We start from the raw sequence: 21,604 nt of genomic DNA, 5'->3' as shown, positions 1-21,604 counted from the left end.
GAGATGCTGCAACCTAGTTACCTGAAACAACAACAGGCCTGGCCTCCCAGGGAATGACTGACTAAATGAGCAAGTTGTGAGATTGTAAACCGTTAACCAAAAGGTTGATCCATAACCCCTTCAGTCATCTGCAGATCCATGAGGGTGATTAATTGGAACCAACCGACCACGTCTGAATTGTTTTTTCATGTCAAATTTGGAGGTAGCCCCACCTCCTGCCATTGAAAACCATAGCCAGAAGGCCTTTTTCAGAAGGCATCCTGTCTGTGTTACCCTGAGATGCTGAAGGAAGGCTGAGAAAATGAGCCCCGACTCTTTGCCAGCTGACTTCAAACATATTCAATCTCAGCTCACTGGGGTCTGCAGGATTTAGCAGCTGAAGTGCAGTCAGAGGTCACTGCAAATCAGCAATCTCTGCACAGAGACCTTCCAGGCTGGCTGCTCCTGGCATCCATCCACATCCATCCAAATGGATATGCAGACAATGTGAATGACATCTCCCGCTGCCCTTTAAAATGCTTTGGTTACCAGAGCTCTCAGCATCCCCGTCTTAAGCCACCTCAGGTACACACAAGTGCGTCAGCAGTTCCAATTAGGGCATCAGAAAAGAAATGAGTAAGACTTCTCCCAGATGGCTCTAGTGTGAGAAGTGAACGGTATGGATCTCACTAACAGATTTTCTCCCATCTTGGGATGAGGAGCCAGACAGGCACAAAGTGCCCATTAAAGGGCGAGCTGGCCTTACAACTCCCTGCCTTCTCATCAAGACAACTTGGCCACACATCGCTCTGGAGCCACTTTACTTGCTGAGCTCCCAGCCTTTATTTTATCACCACCAGCAAACAAGGCCTGTGGCGAGCCAGAGAAATTATCTGCAGGCTGTGATCGAATTCTGCTGTTTACCCCTGAGTCCTCCACTTTGCAAAGATTTTCTGGGAGGTGATGCCCAGAGAAGATTTGAGCAACCATGCCAATTAGCACTGACCTTCAGCCTCGGGAATGAAGAGGAGTAATGCTATGGGTGAAGGGAAAAATGCAGCACAAAAGTTGCCATCAGTACTCATATAAATAGAAACTTTACACCCTGGTATGAAAGAGTAGAGAGAAGAGGTCCCCAGATGGTGAGTCTAGGCCTATCCCTAATTTATTTACCAGGGTCATGCCTCCCCAACCCTTTTAGAGGAAGGAGGGACAAAAAGGAAATATAATAAATATTGGCAAGAGTATTAGCTAGCCATTCTGAATAACAAACCTTCTAAAATGTTGTAGTTTAACCAACAACCGTTAATGATCTCTGCCAAGCCTAAGGGTTGGGTAAGTGATTCTGCCGGTGGTCAGGGCTTGGCACATCTCAGCTGGACTTGGTCATGCTTCTGCCATCAACTGCTGGGCTGGCTGGGGCTGGGGGGGTGTGGGGTGCTGTTCTAGAATGGCCTCAGAGGGGATGACTTGGCAGTGTCCCACTTGGTTTCTCTTCTTGCAGCCCAGGCTTGTCCTCACGACAGAGGCAAGGTTCCAGTAGGGAACTGAGGGCTAGGCTTGGAACCTGCATGCCAGCACATCCAATGATTTCTAATGGCCAAAGAGAGGCACGTGGCCAAGCCATACCAAGGGGTGGGGAATTACATCCAGCCTCTTCATGCCACAGCTCACATGGCAAAGGGCATGACTACAGAGACGGGGGAGAATTGGTGCCGTCAGGGTAACTCATTTGCCATGATGGGAGAAGGCAATGAAGGAAAGAATTCGGGGAAAAGGAGAAATAGCTCCAAGGTGTTTAGAAGAATGGGATTGCATCTAACTCCCGCTGCCCTTCTTTCTCCTCTCCCCATGCCATCTCTTCAGCCATCTCCTCAAGCATTGGAAGGTTTAATGCATATTTGCCTAGGAAAAATTTGACCAGGTCTTATGACCTGGGTTATCATCCAGCTTCTCTCTGAGAAATGCTGTTGGCTTCCCCCAGGCACAGGGCACATATCTCAGCAGGCAACATTGAAGCCAAACAAGAGTCAGAAAGTCCCCTGGGGCAAAGAGGGATCTCTGACCTGCGGAGGATACTCAGGCCACTTTTAGGGAGGAGTGGGAGGGCGAGGGGGAGAATCTTAGCATCACCCCGTGAGATCTGACCCCTGCCTACCTGTTCTGCATCGTCATTTGACATTTCCTGTCATAGGCACCTGCCACCTGGCAGGCTGCATTACCTTCAGTTCCTGAAATATGCTGTGAAAACAGCTCCACATCTGCACACACACTCTTGTCTAGAACAACTCTACCCACCCAGATGTCTCTACTTCACCCTCCAAGTTTCAGTGTGAAGGTCATACCTGGAAGTGCTTCTCCTCTGTGTTTCCAGAACTTACCTCAACCAGAGCACTCATCACTCTATTGTAATTGCTGACTCTTCTGTATTCCTTATGATTTTGTTAGTTCCTTTAGAGCTGACAAAAAAAATTTTTAGTCCTCATATTCCCAAGGTGAGCCAAGCCTTTAGTCTCCATATTCCCAGGGCTTTAATTCAGAGCCCACAGCATAGAAGTGCTTAATAAACACAGCCTCACTTTCTCCTCAGGAAACAATATAACCTCTATTTATGGAGCAAATGCAGGTTTGTTAAAGACTTGACTTACTTTCCCTATGCCTCTGCAGCAGAGCTGACTTGTCTCATTCCAGCTTTGTAGTTGACTTGGGCAAATTTTAACTAATTTGCCTAAAATCAACTTGCTCCTAAGTGACAAAGCAAGAGCTGAAATCTCCGTCTTCTAAATCTTAGCCCAGTGTTCTTTCTTTTTAACCCCAGGTTTAAAATGTATTTACTTAACTTTTAACGTCCTTACTTCACTCCAAAAGAGAATTTATTCAACAGACATTTAAGCACCAGCCATATATTGGGCACAGTTCTTCAAGCTAAGAATATAGTCATACATAAGACAGAGTAGTGGGGGTTAGACAATAAACAGTATTTAATTTAATTATTTACAATGAGATACTTAGCATTTACCATGTGCCAGGGACTATTTTGTATGTTTTTCATTTACAGATGAAGAGATTGAAGCACAGAGAAGTGAAATCACTTGTCCAAGGTCACACAACTGGTAAGTGGAAAAGCTGGAATATGAACGCAATCTGCTTCCTGAGTCTGTGCTCATAACCACTCCTCCAGTCTGCCTGATATAAAATTTTCTATAATGTTAGGTCATGATAAAGATTCTAAAATAAGAAAAGCAGGGTAGGAGGCAAAACGAATAGGGGATGCTGCTTTAGACATGGTGAACAGAAGCAGCCTATCTGAAGAGGTGGCACTGGAGCAGAGGCCTGAATGAAGGGAGGGGTGAGCCTTGATGGGGAAGAGCATGGCAGGAAGAGGGAACAGCAAGTGCAGAAGCTCTGAGATAGAACAGTGCTTGGTGAGTGTAAGGAACAGCAGCGGCCATTGTGAACAAGGGGAAAGGTGATGGAGGATGCGTTAGAGGGGTGATCAGGGGCAACGTGAGAGAGGGGTTGGTTTTTGCCATACTAAAGAGTTTGGATTTATTTTAGTATGACTTATGGAAGCTTACATAATTATAAATGATATAAAGAATAAAACAAAATCAGTTAAGTGAGAAAAAGATTGGGGATTGGGATAAAGGTAGAAAAAATTAAGCAAGGGTAAGGTTAGATATAAAATTTAGACCTTAAATTTTGCTAGTGTATGTAGATCATACACTTTGCTACCAGCATCAGTCTGCAAATTTGAGCTTGAGCTTCCTTGTGGCCATTGCAAGAGGGAAATATGGGCCAGCCCATGCTTCTTAGTATCAAAAGATAAAAAGAAAGATGTTGTTTAGAAGCACTCCTATTCCTAGTACTGAGACCTTAGGGAATTCACTAGCTGACAGAGAAAGTGAGTTGGAATCCTGAATTGATCAAAAGAAAAATTAAGGCATTTTGTAACTAAAAAGAGGTATTTTATAACTACACTGAGATGTACAGAGTTTGAATGGTTTACCCATGGTGGAAATATCAAAACAATATTAAAATCTTCCTGTGTTTCTTTATATACAGAAGTTTCAGTCCACACAATTTACAAAGACCACATTTTGAGGCTCAGATCATGTCCATGATAGTAAAGTGGTTGATCTAGGAAATGGTTGATTCATTGGCTTAGGCCGATGCAGAGGTTGGGGTGGCAGGCCAGTGATGGTTGAGAAAAAGAAATGGACCACATTGTAGCACTATAGAGGCCAGGCAAGGACACGGTGTTTCTCATTTCTAGCATATGAGGAGAGAGAGGAATCTGCTCTTTTATTGTATTCTCTTGACAATCACTACTGAAAGCCAGCTTTTTTTCTGCTTAGTAGAAAATGGAGAGAACAGGCAGATTGGTTGACAAGGCCATGAGGGGGACGTTTCTCCACTAACCCGTGGGCTCGTTAATACTCATAACAGCTCCTATGCTTTGGGTGTTTACTCCATTCAGACAGGCTTGATTTCTTTCCACACATTCCTAAGTAAAGCTCTTTACCTTCTGGAGGCAGGCACTTGATAGGACTTAATGGGATGAGGAGCCTCACAAGCCTTGGGTGGTGTGCCTTTATTAAGTCCCAAAGTTTTGACGACATGACAGAGAACATTTGAAAGCCATGCAGATTGTTCAGGCTATTCATGAACTGCATTACAGATTGTAACACCAGAGCCCTAATGGTCTCTAGTGACTAAAGAAAAGCCAGGGCTAAAGATGGAGAACCTGGGATCATGCACAGAAGCTACTGTTGATGACTGCTCCAAGGAGGAGAGGAAGAGAAAGGAACCCAGGGCCATGAATAAACCCACACTCTTGATGCGGTCCTCTTCAGGGCCCTTCTGATTCTTTGCATTGCCTCAGTCTTTGGTTCCCCTTCATACATTCATTCTCTTGTCAGAGAGGAGAGGAACTGAGAAAACCCATTTGGGTTTGTTGTTAAAAAGTCATGGAGCCTTTCTTAAGGGCAATCTCAGTAGCAGGAGAGGCGGGAACCAGACGCAGAAAAAGCCGGTGGCGAGGAGGTGGAGGTGGGGAGGACTCACCCAGAAAGTGGCAGAGATGGGAAGGAGAGAAATCACATGGCGGGTTAAAGATGCAGTGGGGTCAAGAGCTATGCTCTTTCCAAGATAGAGGAGATCTGCTGTGCATGGACAGAAGGAAGAGTTCCAGAGGATAAATGAAGGACCAAGGCTGGAGTCAAGAAGGAATGAGCAGGAATTAGCCTTAGTTTATCCTCGGAAGAGAAACAAGACACTTCTGAGACAGGTTCAATAGAAGAGGACACAAGAGCTGTTATTTTGAGGAGAAAGGAACTCTTGTTGTCCATGCAGCCTCATTCTTCTCAGGAAAAATAGGAGTGTGTGGGTGTGGGTGTGGGTGTGTGTGTGTGTGTCAGGCGGGAGGTGTTCACCTACCAAGAATGAGGGAGGGGAGATAAGACTAGGGACTAGGGCTGGGGGAAAAATGGAAAAATGCTGAGATGGCTTCTGTCACATTGCCCAGAGCTCTTAGGAAAGGGCTGGATGAGAAGCAGTTTCTCAGTACAAATGTCTAGAGGTATCTTGGGTACTGTTGAGAAATAAAGAATAAAACTCAACCCTGGCTGGGTATAGAAACAAACAGATTTTCTCTGCTCAGGACTCAGGTGTGAGGGGAGTGAGGGGGAAGAAAAGGCCTTAGCAGATTTGGGAAAGATCTCAACAAATACTAGCTCCAGTCAAAGGCAACAACAAGGAAAGTAAGTTTCTAAACCTTCTAGCTGTATGCAAGTATATAATGCATTTTCCTCCAAATAATTGATTTACTCTTCCATAAATATATCATTTCTCACTCTATTCCTTCTTTCCATTCTCCTGCATTTATTAAGCACAATTGGACCGTGAACTGCACCAGAGACTATTTCTAATAATATTCCTGCATATGTAAGGCACTTTCTTTCATATTCACTCTCTCATTTCATCCTCTTGAAACCCCTAACAGGACAGTAGGAAGGGCAGTTGTGTCCATCTCATTCTAGATGAGGAAAGAGACTAAGGACAGTCTCAGGAAAGTGACTTCTAGCCCTCCAGTTCCCTACATGCTCCCCTAGCCCTGAGTTTCCCCTTCACAGCTCTATCACGTCATAATTATTTATTTATGTAATTATTTACTTAAAGTCTGTCTTCCCTGCTGGGTTGTAGCTCCATGAGGGCAGACTCTAGGGGTCTTGTTCACTATCATTTTCCTAATGGATCCTGTTATCACTGAATCTTCATGTCTAGACTCGTAGTAGATAATCAGTAGATTTGCTGTTGGAGGGTCCCCCTAATCTTTCTTGAACAAATCCTTTTCTTTAAAGATAGTTTACAGCTAAAAGACCCTTATAAAGCTATATGAATTGAGATTCTTGAGCTTTTACATTTTCCCCAGTATTTTACAGTGGTGTCGCTTAAACTTAATTTAACAGCATATCTGACATGTAGCAGATGGTCAATAATTTTTGCTGTGTTTCAAGAGTGATTATATCTGTGAAAGAGCCAGAACCTGAGCCTCGTGCCCTGACTCAAGTTTGCATTTGTCCTCTGCTTCCGCAGTATAACTAGAACAGTCCTGGAACATATCAGACAACCAATAGATAGCTATTTAATGAATCGATGAACTAGAATCACTTGATACAGAATTAATGTCTATGCAATTAATTGTTTGCTGGTTCATTGTATTTGAGTATCTACCAGTGACACCTATGATTTTTAAACTCCACTGTTACGTAGCCAAGAATGATTTTGTTTGTAGTAGAAAAATAGGAAATGGACATAGGCAATAATAAAATGGAACCAGAGAGCTGAAAAGTGCTTCTCCCACCAGGGACATCATTAACCCGAGGGAGAGGACTTCAGTTATCTTTGTTTATATCTTTGATGTTAGAGAAATAAGATAATGAATGTCTTTTTAGAAGTTATATAGCAAGCAATGGATTATTGCTCAGCTGAAAACAACCACTAGACTAAACTTTTAAGACTTGCCACACTTTCCCCAGTTGGCCTAACTTTGCTCCTACTAACTCCCTGGCCTCAGTTTCACCATCTGCAGAATGGGATGCTAGTGTCTGCATTACCTGTCTCTCTGAGTCAAATAAGATGGATGTTTTATCCAAATAAGATGGATGTTTTATCCAAATAAATAAGATGTTTTACCAAGCTTCGTGGCAACTCAAAGGATGACTTGTTAACTGAAAATTTCCTTATGGCAGAGAATCATAGAAAAGGATAAATATATATATACCACAGACATTTTATCTAAGTGTATATATCTAAAACATAGACCTGTATCTTCAATGACCAAGCTTTTCTCTAGGACATAGGTCTCTTCTTCCAGTATGGATTTGCCGATAGGATGTTTCCATGGTGTTTATGGCTTGGATCCATTTCTTATAAAGAAGTTAAAACTTAAAGACCCTTGTAAAATGATATAAGTTGAGAGTCCTGAATTTTTAAAACATTTTTCACCAATATTTTACAGTGGTCTCACCCAAACTTAACCTGACAGATAGCACTTATTTTGGCAACTCATTTTATGTAATCTTTCCAAATCATTCAACTCTATTTTTGTGGAAACAACTCTCTGCCTCTTCACATTCATAGCTCATCAGTTTTAAATTAATCAAGTTAAATTAGTATAAATACTAATATAAATTAAGTACAACTGCTAAAATTAAATTGAGAAATAACTGTAACTTGGTATACCACACAACAGATAGGAAGAGAGACGCATGGCATTTTAGAGCAGTAGCTTTCAAACTATTTCAGTGCACATCCAGAGTAGGAAAGACATTTGCTGTTGCAGCCCCATAGCCATGCACACACACACGCATACACACACACTCATACAAATGCAAAACACACATGCTCCTCAAACAAAAATTTCAGAAAACACATCTAACCTTGCCCTTATCATGTGTCACATACCTTGGTGGTTTTTTTCTATTTTACCTATTGACTTGAAAAAAATTTCTGGATACAACCTTCTAAATTGTTTTCATGATGCACTCATGGATCTCAACATGGAGTTTGCAAAGACCCTGTCCTACAGGGTCAGTTTTTTTTTGTTTTTTTTTTTTGCGGTACGCGGGCCTCTCACTGTTGTGGCCTCTCCCGTTGCGGAGCACAGGCTCTGGACGCGCAGGCTCAGTGGCCATGGCTCATGGGCCCAGCCGCTCCGCGGCATGTGGGATCCTCCCGGACCGGGGCACAAACCCGTGTCCCCTGCATCGCATTGGCAGGCGGACTCTCAACCACTGCGCCACCAGGGAAGCCCAGGGTCAGTTTTAATCAAGAGATTTGAGTATGATATGGTCCTCAGCCAGTACCTTATATGGAGGAGATGGAGAGAGTCAGTGGGATTGGCAAGCAGGTAGAGTGGAGGTTGGCTAAGAGACTTTCTAGTGTGTATGGAAATGTGTTGTAAATGTGTAAGGAGCTCTGCCAGTGTGAGCCTTGGTCTTCCTCTAGAACAAGGCTCCCTGGTAATTGTTCTTAAACCCTGTGCTAGGTCCCCCAGTTGTCCTGATAACTGGGTATGAGATGGATTTTCTGTGCCCCCCTCCGGGTGGTGGAAATCAATCCAAGTAGAAGTGGTATGCTCTCAGCCAGTCCATAGAGAGACCAAGGATGGTGCTGGAGACAGTGCTGCCAGCTTTCTACCTGCCGTGCACATCACGCTCCTTCCCTTGAACACGGCAGTTCACGATTGTATGTCACATGCTGAGACGACCGTCAGCTGGACCAGGGCGACTCATGGACCACTCACCTTTAAACTTTTAACTCAGTCATCAACCCTGATGGAATGATCATTCGGCTGTTTGAATAGGAAAGCATGGAAGACTCCTCTGGGGTCTGGGGTATAACCTGAAGACAAATGGAAATATTAGAAAGGAGAAGAGATAAGGAAATGATCCCAGGCTGCAATTGCCCATCCAAACCAGACATAAGCTGTCCAAATCCAGAGGGTCGGAAGAGCTTTGAAGGGTCTTTATCAACTTTGGGTTGCTATACGGACATAAATACTTTGTATTCCTGATTTCATTCTTTGGGGATCTGAAAAAGTATATCCTGGAAAAGTTCACTCTCATCTCAATAAGGCTTTCAACACGTGGCGAAACACAGAGCCCATCATCAGCCGAGGCTCCGTGCCCCTTAATAAATAGATGAGGTGGGCTGGAAACGCCATTCTACTCTCTGGCCAGCCAAGGCCTTGCTTTCACATTCCTGTGACTTCTGAAGAGTTGGGGGATAATTATTTTGGATTTGAGGGCTTCTGCAGCTAATTGTTCAGTTACGTGCATCCGTACACGTGACCATGTTGACCCAGATGTAGAACTGAGCACTTCCTTAATCTCCACAAAGATCTGCTTTTGTGTTAGCGGGCACATCAAAAGCTGTGAGGAGGCAGAAATAGGGTTTCATTGCAGCAGGTGAACTGAATTTATTAGGCAGCCTATTTCTTATTTTACTCTCTTTCCTCAACCCTTGTCTTCTACCCACCCCCAGGCATTTTTTAAGGACATCTTTATCCCCTATACTGCCTGTGGCCTCACATTACCTTCCAAGCCTCTTAGTGCCTTTCCACACTCAGGAAACCTACATATATTTCTCTCCCTCTGTTAATCAGAGCAGTTCTAATCTCCCTGACCCTTATCGCCAAGCTCAGCTCTGGTCCCCACCTTCAACAAATCCAAATCACACCCAGCATTCAGTGGTGGAAGAAAAAGAGGATAACTGCAATAAAAATACTTCATTTGAGAAAAGAAAAAAAAAACCCAACATACAGTGGCCACTGTTTAAAACTGGTGATATCTCATGCTGGACAAGAGTGGCCATGCTGGACTGGCTGCCCTGGCAGTGGAGTGGGCTCTAGAACAGTCAACCTGGCTGCCTCCAGTTCTGCTCTCTGGAAGGTTCTCTCCTGTACACTGTCCTCCATGGCATCATGTGAGAGGATTTTAGGGAGGAGGTCCCTTCCAGAGGCCGTAATCATTCCTGTAGTTGCCCACTTCCTGTTAGTTTGGATTTGGGGCCTGCTCATCTTAGGGGTTGAGCAATTACAGGCATTTTAATGCCAAGCTGGGGTTTCTCTGGCAATTCCAGTTGCTTCAAACTATCTGTACATTATTTTGGCTAATAATAATCATAATACCTTAACATTTATACATATATTGAGCGTTTTCTATGTTTAAGCAGTATTCTAAGCTCTTTATATACACTGTCTTAACTGAATCTTTGAAAGAACCACATGAAGTAAGTACTACTATTGCCCCTCTTTTGTAGGGAAGGAGATAGAGGCAGGGAGAACTTAAATAACTTGCCCAGAGTCACACAGCTAGTGACATTGGGATGGAATTCAGCTAAACCGACTGCAGAGCCCAAGCTTTTTAACACCTATGTCATGTTGCTTAACAAAAGCTTGAGTTATGGTGACTTGAACACAGACCCAGATCTCAAAGCTTCTGTCCCTTAGCAGTGTGCCTCTGTGGTCTCATTTTGGCCTCTGCCTCTGAGGATTGCTGAACAATAGCCTAGGTGGGGAGGCATACCCCTCATTCCCAGAAGTTGGTCCAGTACATGACTCAGCACACTGAAATTTGACAGTCACCCCTTTTGTCAGCTGGGAGCCCGCAACTAATCAGGGATCAGGATTTTCCCAGATCTTACTCTTATCTCCCCCTGAGTTTCCAGCAGTTTTTTTCCCCCTGCCTCTGCTGGCACTAACTGTGACTTGGGGAAGAGGATTTGACTTTTCCAAGCCTTCAAGCTCATGAATAGCTGACTTGCAGTCATCTAGCACTGCTGACCACGGGCTAACAAGGCCTCACCTAAGAAAGTTGTTTTTCCCCTGTCATGTCATGCTTTTAGATGGGTCAGCCTGTAGGAAAGATTTTGTCTTTCTTGTCAGGCCATACTGAAGCCTGCAAGATATAATCCTAACACTTCCTACCAAGTCTGTGATCTGTGATAGAAATATGGTTTAAATCCCAAAATACAGTAGGCACACTGGCCAGGAAAGACTGAATTACACTATATTAACCAATGCTTCCAAAATCTCAGTGGCTGACAACTACTAAGGTTTGTTTCTTATTCATGCTTCATGCCCCTTTCTGGTCACCAGGGGGCGCCCCACTTATCCAAACTGAGAAATTCAGCAATTCAGCCAGTATCTTGAACCCAGCATTGTGGGTTGCCACGATGAGAGCAAGGAGTGCTTCAGGAAAATCTTGTACCAACAGTTAAGTGCTCAATGTTGCTCAAAATGTATTGGTCAGAACAGGCAGGTCACATGACCGCACTCAATCACAGGAACCATAAAATTAAATTCTAACATACGTCTGGAGGGCAGAGAGCTGCAACTGTTGGGTGAGATACTAATGCCTGCAACAGTAAGCTTTGTCACCACATTACAGGTGTTACCAGCTTTCTAGCCAGGAGAAAAGGAATCCTCGGCATTCCACCCCCCATCCTGACTTAACCAATTTCATATGTTATGTTCATCCCTTGCAACTCCCCACCTCCAGGTGTTAATATCTGCAGTATTCAGGATTATTCTGGTTGCAAGTGACAGAAAACCACTTTAAATTGGCTTTTGAAAATATGGAATTTTTTGTTTGCATAATTAAGAAATCCAGAGCTGCATTGAGCTTTGGGAATAGCTGTAGCCAGTAACCCAAATGATATCTTTAGTAGAGTGGCTTTCTCCACTTAATTTTTTGGCTTTACTCTTCTCTTTGTTGGTTTCATTCTCAAGAAAGATCCTTTATAGGGTGGCAAAAATGGGCATGCATACCCCTAGGCTTATATTCTAGCTGTCTTGGTGGAATGTACTGATTTTCCAGTAGCATGAGCAGAAGTCACTGATCCAGCTTAGAACACATACATATCACCTGTCACTGTAGCCAAGGAAATATGGTGCCCTGATTGGAAGTTCTGAGTCCAAGTCATGTGTCCAACCCCAAGCCTAGAGGGAGGTGGGCTCCACCAGGACTTTATGGGCCAGGAACAGGGGAGGGACAGTTCCTGAGGAAAAGGAAATGATCTGGTCTAGAAGAAAAGAAAATGCATGACAGATGGGCAAAAGCAATAGATATTCACTACAATTACATGTCATTTGTGTCTCCATTTTCTGGTTGAGGATATTGAGACTTTTTAAGATTAAGTAACAAGTCCCAGATCTTGCAGTGTAGACCTGAAATTCAAACTCAAGTCTGATTGCAAATGACATTTGATTATTTGCTGTGCTCAGTTGCCTGCTATACATGCCTTTTACTAATCTAATAATCTGGAAAGTATGACAAAAATATAGCATGAGCTTTTTTGAATGTTTGAATTAGAAAATGAGATCTACAGTACTTCTCAGTATTTAGAAAATGTTGATGAAAAAGATGACTATAATATAATATGAAACCCCAAGCTATCTAAATCTTTCTACAAATAGAAAAAAAGAAAACATGAATTTTTTTAAGTTCATGATCTCCTTTAGAAAAATTAAATGGTGAAAATGAGTTAATTGATAAATACAGATTCCTTTTTAGAAAGGACACAGATTTAATATAAAGTAATTGCCTCTTTATGACTGATTTATCTTAAGCCTGACTGCATTCAAATTATATTTTGCCCTTATTCAGACCTTATCTAGGAAAATAAATGAACCTTTCATTCTGGAAGGAGATAGAATGGAGAATGCCCCATGAGGAGACAAAGAAGAAATAGTCTGAGTTCTTAAAAGATGAATTGAGATCCTTTTTTTTCTCCTCCTGGTTGGTGAGGAAGACATACATATCCCACTGCAGTAAATCCTGAGTCACTTATAACACAGTCCTTTCTAATGTAGATCTATTTGGAATGCCTTCCTCCAACCCCCCAGAGTCCACCACCGCTGTCTTGTCCGTCTGAGCCTCCCCTGGGAGTCTGATGTGCAGTCATCTGCTCCAGGGCCCATGGAGAGACCATTTTGGTTGCTGTCTGTTAAGACAGGGTGCAGCTTGCTTGGCTCCTAAAACTCCATTTTCATGCTGTGCATTTTCCTTTGAAGTAAAATATGTGACATTCTAGACCTTGGGCCCTTCTCTCCAGGAAAAGGGAAAGCAAACACTGAGACCATCGCTAACATCCTTCAAGGTCAAATAGCTCCAACTGAGGCCAAGAGGGTGGGGGCCAGGGGAAGCAGAATGTCTCGGTTATTTTACCACTTTGCCTAAACAGTCCAAAGTTACTGGATAGTTGCCGATGAACCCCTTTGTATGTGTAGACCTAGAAAAATTTACATTTTCAATTGAATGGACTTAATTGTCTCATAAAATTGCATTGTACAAAATAGGGGCTAGATATGCAGCATTATCAAATTTGGGGAGCACATGGGTAAAATCTCTTTCCTTCCATTTGTGATAGCCTGAGTATTTCACAAACAGGAAATTTAGGGACAGGTCTCAGAGAGGCAATAGATGGCATACCTTAGGCTGGGTAAGTAGTTGTGGTAACCAACATGGCCTTCGTTGGTGGCCTTGACCAGAGCTATTTCTCCAGAGTAGTGGGGGTGAAATCCTGGTTGCAGTGGATTCAAAAGAGAATGAGAGGAGCAGAAATGGACACTTGAGTGTAGAGACTACTCTTTCAAGGAGTTTTGCTGTAACTGAGAGCAGAGAAATCTGATAATAGCTAGAGGGTGATCTGAGATCAAGAGCGTGTTCTTTGCTTTGTTGAACAGTGGAGAGATAATGGTACAGTTGCATGCTGATGGGAGCAATTAGGTATAGAGAGAAGAGCTTGAGTAAAAAGAGGAGATTGCTGGAGTTGTGTCCTTGAGTAGGAGAGAAGGAATAAGACCTAGTGCATGAGTGGAGGAATTGACCGTGGACAGTTCACTCATCCTAACCAGAGGGCACATGATACTCACAGTATTGGTGCAGAGAGATGGGAGGATATGGTGATAGGAGCCTGTGAAAATTCTCTTCAGATTGCTTCAATTTATTAGTGAAATAGAAAATAAGCTATTTATCTGAGATGAGGATGAGGGAAGGGGCATTGGAATTTGAGGAGGGAGGAAAATATGAAAGATATGAAATAGTCATCTAGTTGAATGGCAGAATGAAAGACTTAGATGAAAAACCCAAAGCAGCCTATTTCTGGAGTTTTAGGTGGTAAAGTTAAACATGACCCCACAGAGACTCAAGCTGTCAGTACGAGCTTTGAATTCTGATTGGAATTGTCATGTGGTAATGAAATAATGCCTGACGCACAGTGGGGGAAGGTCTACAGGTGGTGGATTTAACCTCACAGTCTTTCATTAGTCTATAAAACAAAAGTATTCTGAATTAAGTAAGGTAAAGACAGTCTCCCTAGAAAAGGATAGACCTGAAATAGAACGCTTTGGAAGATGCATTAAGAACCATTTCAGGCTTGAAGAAAAATCATTGCAAGCGAAGAAGCCAAAAGATAATGCAGCTTCCAAAGGAGGAAACATAATCTAAATCAGAATGTTGTTTAAATGCTGGGGGAAGAAAGCCCATCAAGAATATTTTTACAGTATAATAATTTTGGAAATGCAGAATACATTAATATTTAAAGCAACATTTATAAATAAACTTTAAATAGTGTTTTTGACCTGACTTGCTCACTCCCCTAGGATGGCATTCAGATGGTCTGCACGCCCTGAATTTGCACACAGAATGTCGTATGTATATGAGTGTGTGCCTGTTTCTGGAAGTGAGCACAAAACTGTCACCGAATTCTCAAAATAGACTCTGATTCCAAAAGAATAATGACTTCCTTAAAAAAAAGAATGATCTACATCAGAAACTTATTATAGAGGCAGAATATTTTACATCAAAAAATTTCTGAAATGAAGATTTAGAAACAGCTTGGAGTAGTAGGAAACACAATGGACCGGGATTCAAGATTTTGGATTCTAGTTCTAGATTTGCTTCTTTGCTTCTAATAAGCTGTCTGATAATGGACAAATCTCCTCACTCATCAGGGCATCAGCTTCCTCCCCTGTGAAATAAAGGAACTGGAATGCATGATTACTAAAATCTCTTCTGGTTCTAACATGGTAAGATTCCATGAACATGTACCACACTGCATCATTTTTTGTTAATAAAAATGAGGGGCTTCCCTGGTGATGCAGTGGTTGAGAGTCCGCTTGCTGATGCAGGGGACATGGGTTCGTGCCCCGGTCCGGGAGGATCCCACATGCTGTGGAGCGTCTGGGCCCGTGAGCCATGGCTGCTGAGCCAGCGCGTCCAGGGCCTGTGCTCCGCAAAGGGAGAGGCCACAACAGTGAGAGACCCGTGTACCAAAAAAAAAAAAAAAATGAGAAGGACTATCTTTATAAAGTAAAGACTGTGGAAGGGCCTCATGGCCCCCTGGGTCTTCCTTTTCTTCTCGCATTAAGTCACAATGACAGACCACCCCCTAAGTAAAGAGAAATAACAAGTTGATATCTAGAGGATGCCTTGGCTGAGATGGTAGCACTAAGTGACACTTGACACATTACCCTCTCAGGTGCTTACCAAGGACAGATTTCTAAATATTTACATCTGACATAACAAAATGACAGAGGGGGGTTATTTGTAATTCGAAGACTGAAGAACATGAAGAGACTGTGAGTAAGAGTATTTTCACACGAGAAACATTTGAGTTCCTACTAATCTTTTTTTTTTCTTTTCTTTTTTTTTTTTTTTTTTGCGGTACACGGGCCTCTCACTGTTGGGGCCTCTCCCGTTGCGGAGCACAGGCTCCGGACACACAGGCTCAGCGGCCATGGCTCACGGGCCCAGCCACTCCACGGCATGTGGGATCTTCCCAGACCGGGGCACAAACCCGTGTCCCCTGCATCGGCAGGCGGACTCTCAACCACTGCGCCACCAGGGAAGCCCCCCTCCTAATCTTAAGTCCTCTCCACAGTGCATATATTATTGCAACTTTCACTGACAGAGCAGTGAATTTGGTGATGGTGCATGGATTGCTGTAAATTGTCTGCTGGGTTATCTGTTCCTACCATCTTAGAGCGCACATACCTCAGTTACTATGGAAGCCAGCCTCCAAGATGGACCCCAATGATCCTTGTCTCCTCATATTTAAACCTTTATATAGTCCCCTCCCACAATGCATCAGGGTTTGATTGTGTGACCAATAAAATATAGCAGAAGTGAGAATATATGGCTTCTAAGACTAGTTCATAAAGGCACTGGAGTTTTTGCCTTGGTCTTTTGGATCACTCACACTGCAGGAAGCCATCTGCCATGTCATAAGGACACTCAAGCAGTTCTGTGGAGGATGAGATGACCATCAGGCTGTGACATGCCTGGTCACAGGTAGATTCATCAACCTTAGCCACTCAGTGACAGATTCAGTGAAGTCCTAGAGAATGTCCATCCCAATGCAAGGAGAATACATGGGTTTTCCCTGCAACTAACCAAATACCTCTTTGTGCAGGAAGATGTAGGGGAAGCCCTTGAGAAGAGGGAAAGTAATTATTCCAAAGAGGCTATTATTATTATCAGAAGAGACTGATGGAGCTTGAATTGAGAAGATCAAGTGTTTTCTACCATCAACAGGAATAGGGCCTCATAAACAAACACAGCACTCCACTGAAGGCAAGCACATCACAACTCTCGGTCTCATCTCTGTGAGGCTCTGAGTTTCCTCTACTGTGCCCCAACCTCCCACAGCTCTCAGTGCTCCAGATCTTTCCAGTTGGAACTGGAGGAGGGAAAGGATTATAAAGGGATTTTACTTTGGAGGCCAATGCACTGGTCCATGTTAGATATGTCACTGCCCCCATTCATGACCTAATCCAAAGCCACGGCCAAAGAGTAACCAAACAGCAAATGTGTTTGGGTTTTCATGGCAGCCACAGGGTCCTCTGTACCAGCCTCCTGAGCCAAGCCCCAGCTCTGCTGTTCACATGCTGGTGACCCCTCATACTCTTGGCCTGGGTTTCCTCATTTTTAAAGTATGCTGGAGGTAATAGTGGGAGGGGGTGGCGGAAGATTTTGTTTCTGTTCATTTGTTTGTTTTTTGTTTGCTTTGTTTTTTGATCTGGGCATGGGGAAGTGGGGGAGAGGATGGGACCAGATTAGATTCTCTCAAATGATTATCCCGCCATAAGACTCTAAGGCTTTATGTTATAGCATTTTCTCGTGGGAATGCTGTAGCTTCCAGAGACCACTGCATAATCTACCCTTCAATTACTTATAAACATAACCTGAAGATGTTCAGCAAGTAGACCAAAGGCAGGAAAGCAGCCCCTTAAACTCTAGCTGCTGATGGTCTTCGTGGTAGAATAATGAGGACATACCTTGTTTCTAAACTTAATTAACAAAACCGTTACCTATGGAAATAGGCAAAATTACTCCCTAATATCTGGGCCCTAAGTAGCTGGTCTAATGTCGTCTCTCACAGATGGGAAAAGGCCAACAAATGAACCTAAGTGAGTATCCCAGCAGGTGGCCTGCCCTGCTAGGTCTTTTTGTACCCTACAATCTAGCCATTGTAATAACAGCCAAGCAAGCCCAGCACTCAGATCACAGCCCAATGCAAACAAACTCACAGACTGTCTAAATCTTCTAAAGAAATAAAGATGAATGAAAAGCAACTGACTTGTTCAAACTTTAAAAAGAGAGAGAGGTAGGTAGGGGAAGGAGCAAGATAAAATATTTTATCATTTGTGACCAAACGCAGTCATGTAGGAAAATATTTTTGCTATATCAATGGCTAGGCTCAGTAGTGTAGTATCTGTTTTAACTTTTTTTTTTTTTGCCAGTTCTCCCAAAGGTAGTTTTATTTTGCTGAAAAGGCAAAGAAAGGGGTTAGAAAAATTAGCATTAATTAAACTTTATTTCCCTTGGCCACAGGCCACACAGTTCAAAGAAAGTGTAGCCTCTAGCCAAGTCCCCTCACAAGCAAACTTCAGAATGCATGGCTTAATTCATGTATATTTCGTTTGTCCGATAAGAAAAAAGAGGAAAAGGGGGATAAGGATAGAAAAAGTAAGAAGGTGAACAGGAAGTATGTCTTCTGTTTGGCATCCTTTAGTTTTCTGCTTTTAGAGTAAACAAGTGGTGGGTGGGGCAGAGCAGGATATAAAATTATTTTCAACTATATAAAAACATATGCAGGTATGTAAATAAACAAATATAATATATTCAGTGAACAAAAGCTCCATTCAAAATGTCATCTTCTGACCGCTGCCTCACACATCTCTCCAAACTGCTTTGGAAATGGATCCAGATCTGATTGCTTCTCACCACTTCACCACTACCCTACAGTCCAAGCCACTGTCATCTCTTCAGCAGAATATTTAAACAGCCTCCTATACTGGTCTCTATGTGTCCGTCCAAGAATTTGTTCTCTAATAAGTCTGATCTGGCTCCCTCTCCTTCTATGACTTCATCTACTATTCTCCCCTTCACTCCTTCTGTTCCAGCCATGAGCTTCTGTTCCTCAAACATGCTAAGCCTTCTCTCACCCCACCCCTTGGCACTTGATTTGCCTTTACCCAGAACATTCTTTCCCTGGGCTTGCTTCATGGCTTGCTTCCCTACTCTGTCAAGGCTCTACGGAATGCCTCAGGTTATCAGAGGTCTTTCCAGACCACTCTACATAAAATGGCAAATCTCCATCCAGTACTTTACAGCTCGCTTGCCCAGTTTTAATTATTTTGCCCATAGCACACGCCACCACCCAACATACATCTGCTTGTTTATTTATTGTCAGAATCTCTCCCGTTAGAATTTACACTCCTTGAGGTACTGTTTTGTTTATTGCTGTTTCCCCACTGCCTACAACGATGCCTGGCATATAATTGATGTTCAATAAATGTCAGTTGAATAAATAGATGAATGAATGGATAAATGGCTAAATAAAATGCGTACATATGAGAGAAAGTGAGGGAAGGTTGGGGGAGAATGAAGAGGAAAAGAGTACACAACCTTCAAATACATCTCTCTAAGGTAATAGTACAGGTGAACATTCCATACTTTTCTCAGTTTTCCTAAGTGTATAAAATAAAAATGTGTTACTTCTATAATAAAAAAAAATATTTATCTTAAAACAATTTTATCAAATTTAAGGTTTAGCTAAGATTTGAGAACAGAAAGTAAAAATGTTTTTTTTTTAAACCGATGTTTCACAGTTCTAGGAAGATAGACAAGTCAAATAGTAGGTAAGCTTCTTGAGATGAAGCCCCAAATTGTCTCAGTGTTCACCCACTGAGCTGTCCAAGCCAGACACACAGGCTCCTTGCCACCAGCTCTGTCTCCCTCTGGGCTCCCACGGTCACTGGTACTGTCTGTCCTCTATGGCTGTCATTCTGTCCTTTCCAGTTCCTGCCTCCATCACCTCCACAAACATCCAGGAGTGATTTTCCTTCCTCGCTCACTTCCCACATATAAACGTCAATCAAATCTTCTCAATTTTTCTTCCTGCATTTTTCTCTGATCTATCTATTCTCGTCTCCCCACACTGTCTTTGCCTTAGGGCAGTTCTAGATCATTTTTCCCACTAAATTCCTGCTTCCTCATTCTGCTCCCTGTGCCTAACCTTCCCAGGCAGACTCCCTACTGCTGCTGGAGTGGTTTTTCTATAACACAAACCTAATCATCTCATTACTATACGTCTAAAATCCCTCTGTTCAGTACACAGGGCCTCTTCCAGACCTGACCCTGCCTGTCCCACTAGTCTTCCTCCTGTCTGGGCCCGTTGCCTTCATTTCAGCGCAACCCAGCTCCAGCACTTGTGGCTCGTTGGCCCTGAGCATACCTGTCTGTCTTCTTGGAATGTCAATCCTTGGCCTCTTTAGGGGGCACCTACTCTTTAAAACTCACCTCTCTTGCCGCCCTCTCTGGAGGATTCTCTCTGATTCTCATTGATCTAGATGCAATTCCTCTGGGTTCTCTGAGGAATGTGTGCTCTATTTTAGTCAGTGATTTACTCTTTGGAATCTTACATTGGACTGTTAGCCTCCTAAGGAAAGGGTCCAAGTCTCAGACTGAATTTTCATTTTTACATTAACTCAGTGTTTCAAATCTTGTAGAAATTTAATCAATACTTGTAAGAGGAAAGGGCCAGAAGAGAAAGGGAAGTCAGCTAGGTAATTAGATAGATTAGGGATATAACTATGTTGAGGGAAAAGTCCGTAAGATCTTAAGATGTGCACACTAAATCTCCATTGGATGTTTGCAAACCTTGGACCCGAGATATTTAAAATGAGTAACATATGATGGTTAAGAACAGACAGGCCACATGAATTTCAATTCTAGTTGAACCACTTAGTAGCTAACTGACCCCAAGCACATTACTTAACCAATTTGAGCCTCAGTTTTCTTATCTAATAAATGAGAAGACTAATATTGTCTCCCTGATAAAGCTGGTGTGAGGTTAAATAGGGTAATTCACATAAAGGACTCAGCACAGTGCCTGGAAGCAATGAATGTTCAATAAATGTCATTAATGATAACGATGATGATAATCATTAGGAAACAAGACACTGAATATTTTTAACAGAACAGTAAGAGGAGGCCCAATAATAAAACTATTCAGTATGTTGAACTGGAATTGCAATGAATGGTATTTCGAAGGCCAGCCCCTAAATTAACATCATCATATGAGGGCCTGGGGATGCCAACCAGCTGCTCTTTAGAGCATACAAGCCAGCATTACAAGAAAAGGCAGCAGGCTGTTAAATTTTTGCATGATATAACAGCAGTTTCAAGACTGTGTATGCAGAATAGTTCCACAGGATGGCAATGTATGTTACGTGAAACAGAGTGTTCCAGAATCAAATAAGATTTTGAGACTTTGTAAACCAAGTCCAACAGTGATATTTTTCTGCAAGACTCCTCTGAGCATCTCTGAGAAGGGGATGGCGGGATTCACCCACCGCTTTTAACCATAGCATCCTGTGTTTTTCAGATTACCTCCTGGGACTTTTAAAAAATGCCCCAATTAAAGGAAAGCTCCAAGGGTCTAGCATTTATCATCCCAGGACAACTGAGAAGAAGAAAGAGAAGGAAAGAAAAGAAAAGAAAAGAACAACAACCTTCAAATAATAGTAAGGGTGAATATTTTGTCCTTTTCTCAGTTTTCCTGAATGTATAAAAGTACGTTACTTCTATAATCAAAAAACCAGGTAACATTTATCTTAAAACAATTTTTTCAGATTTAAGATTTAGCTAAGATATGAGAACAGAAAATGAAAGTAGACATTTTTTTTAAAAATCAGTGTTTCACAATTTTAGGAGGAGAAATATTCCTGTGCATTGTGAACCAACAGAAACAAGAATGGCCTAGTTAATAAATGCAGAGTCCCAGACAATCTTAAAACAGTTGACTCCGAGGGCCGAGAGGTACTCAGAGACGCCCACAGGGCACATAACCCTACCTGGGCCCCACCTGGGAGGGGAAAGCCCGGGTCTCAGCAGACGCCTCAATGGGTAGATCTTCAAGAGAGAGCTATGCTGGTCCTAGGAGCCCAGCACGCCTTGACTTTTCCCCCTTAACCTTCACAGCCTCAGGAGGGCACCTCTGATGGCCTGGAGTCAGGCTACTGCAGGGTGGTGCTGAATTCAAGCTGGGC

The 21,604-nt window shown here is 42.7% G+C and overlaps 1 long non-coding RNA gene across 2 annotated transcripts in view; it reads left to right on the top strand.

Annotated features, from left to right (window-relative positions):
• The window catches only part of LOC117199845 (uncharacterized), a 342,114-nt gene extending 321,035 nt beyond the window's left edge, over positions 1–21,079 (top strand). For both annotated transcript variants that reach the window (XR_004481185.2, XR_007479196.1), the window contains 2 exons: positions 3,038–3,092; positions 20,941–21,079. This is a non-coding gene — a long non-coding RNA (uncharacterized LOC117199845). The remainder of the gene's footprint in view (positions 1–3,037; positions 3,093–20,940) is intronic.
• Positions 21,080–21,604: the final 525 nt, after the last annotated feature.

Source organism: Orcinus orca, chromosome 9 (genome assembly GCF_937001465.1).
Source record: "Orcinus orca chromosome 9, mOrcOrc1.1, whole genome shotgun sequence".
In the NCBI taxonomy this organism is placed as follows: domain Eukaryota; kingdom Metazoa; phylum Chordata; class Mammalia; order Artiodactyla; family Delphinidae; genus Orcinus; species Orcinus orca.
Note: the sequence above shows the minus strand (reverse complement) of the source record. Positions and strands in the feature narration are given on the sequence as shown.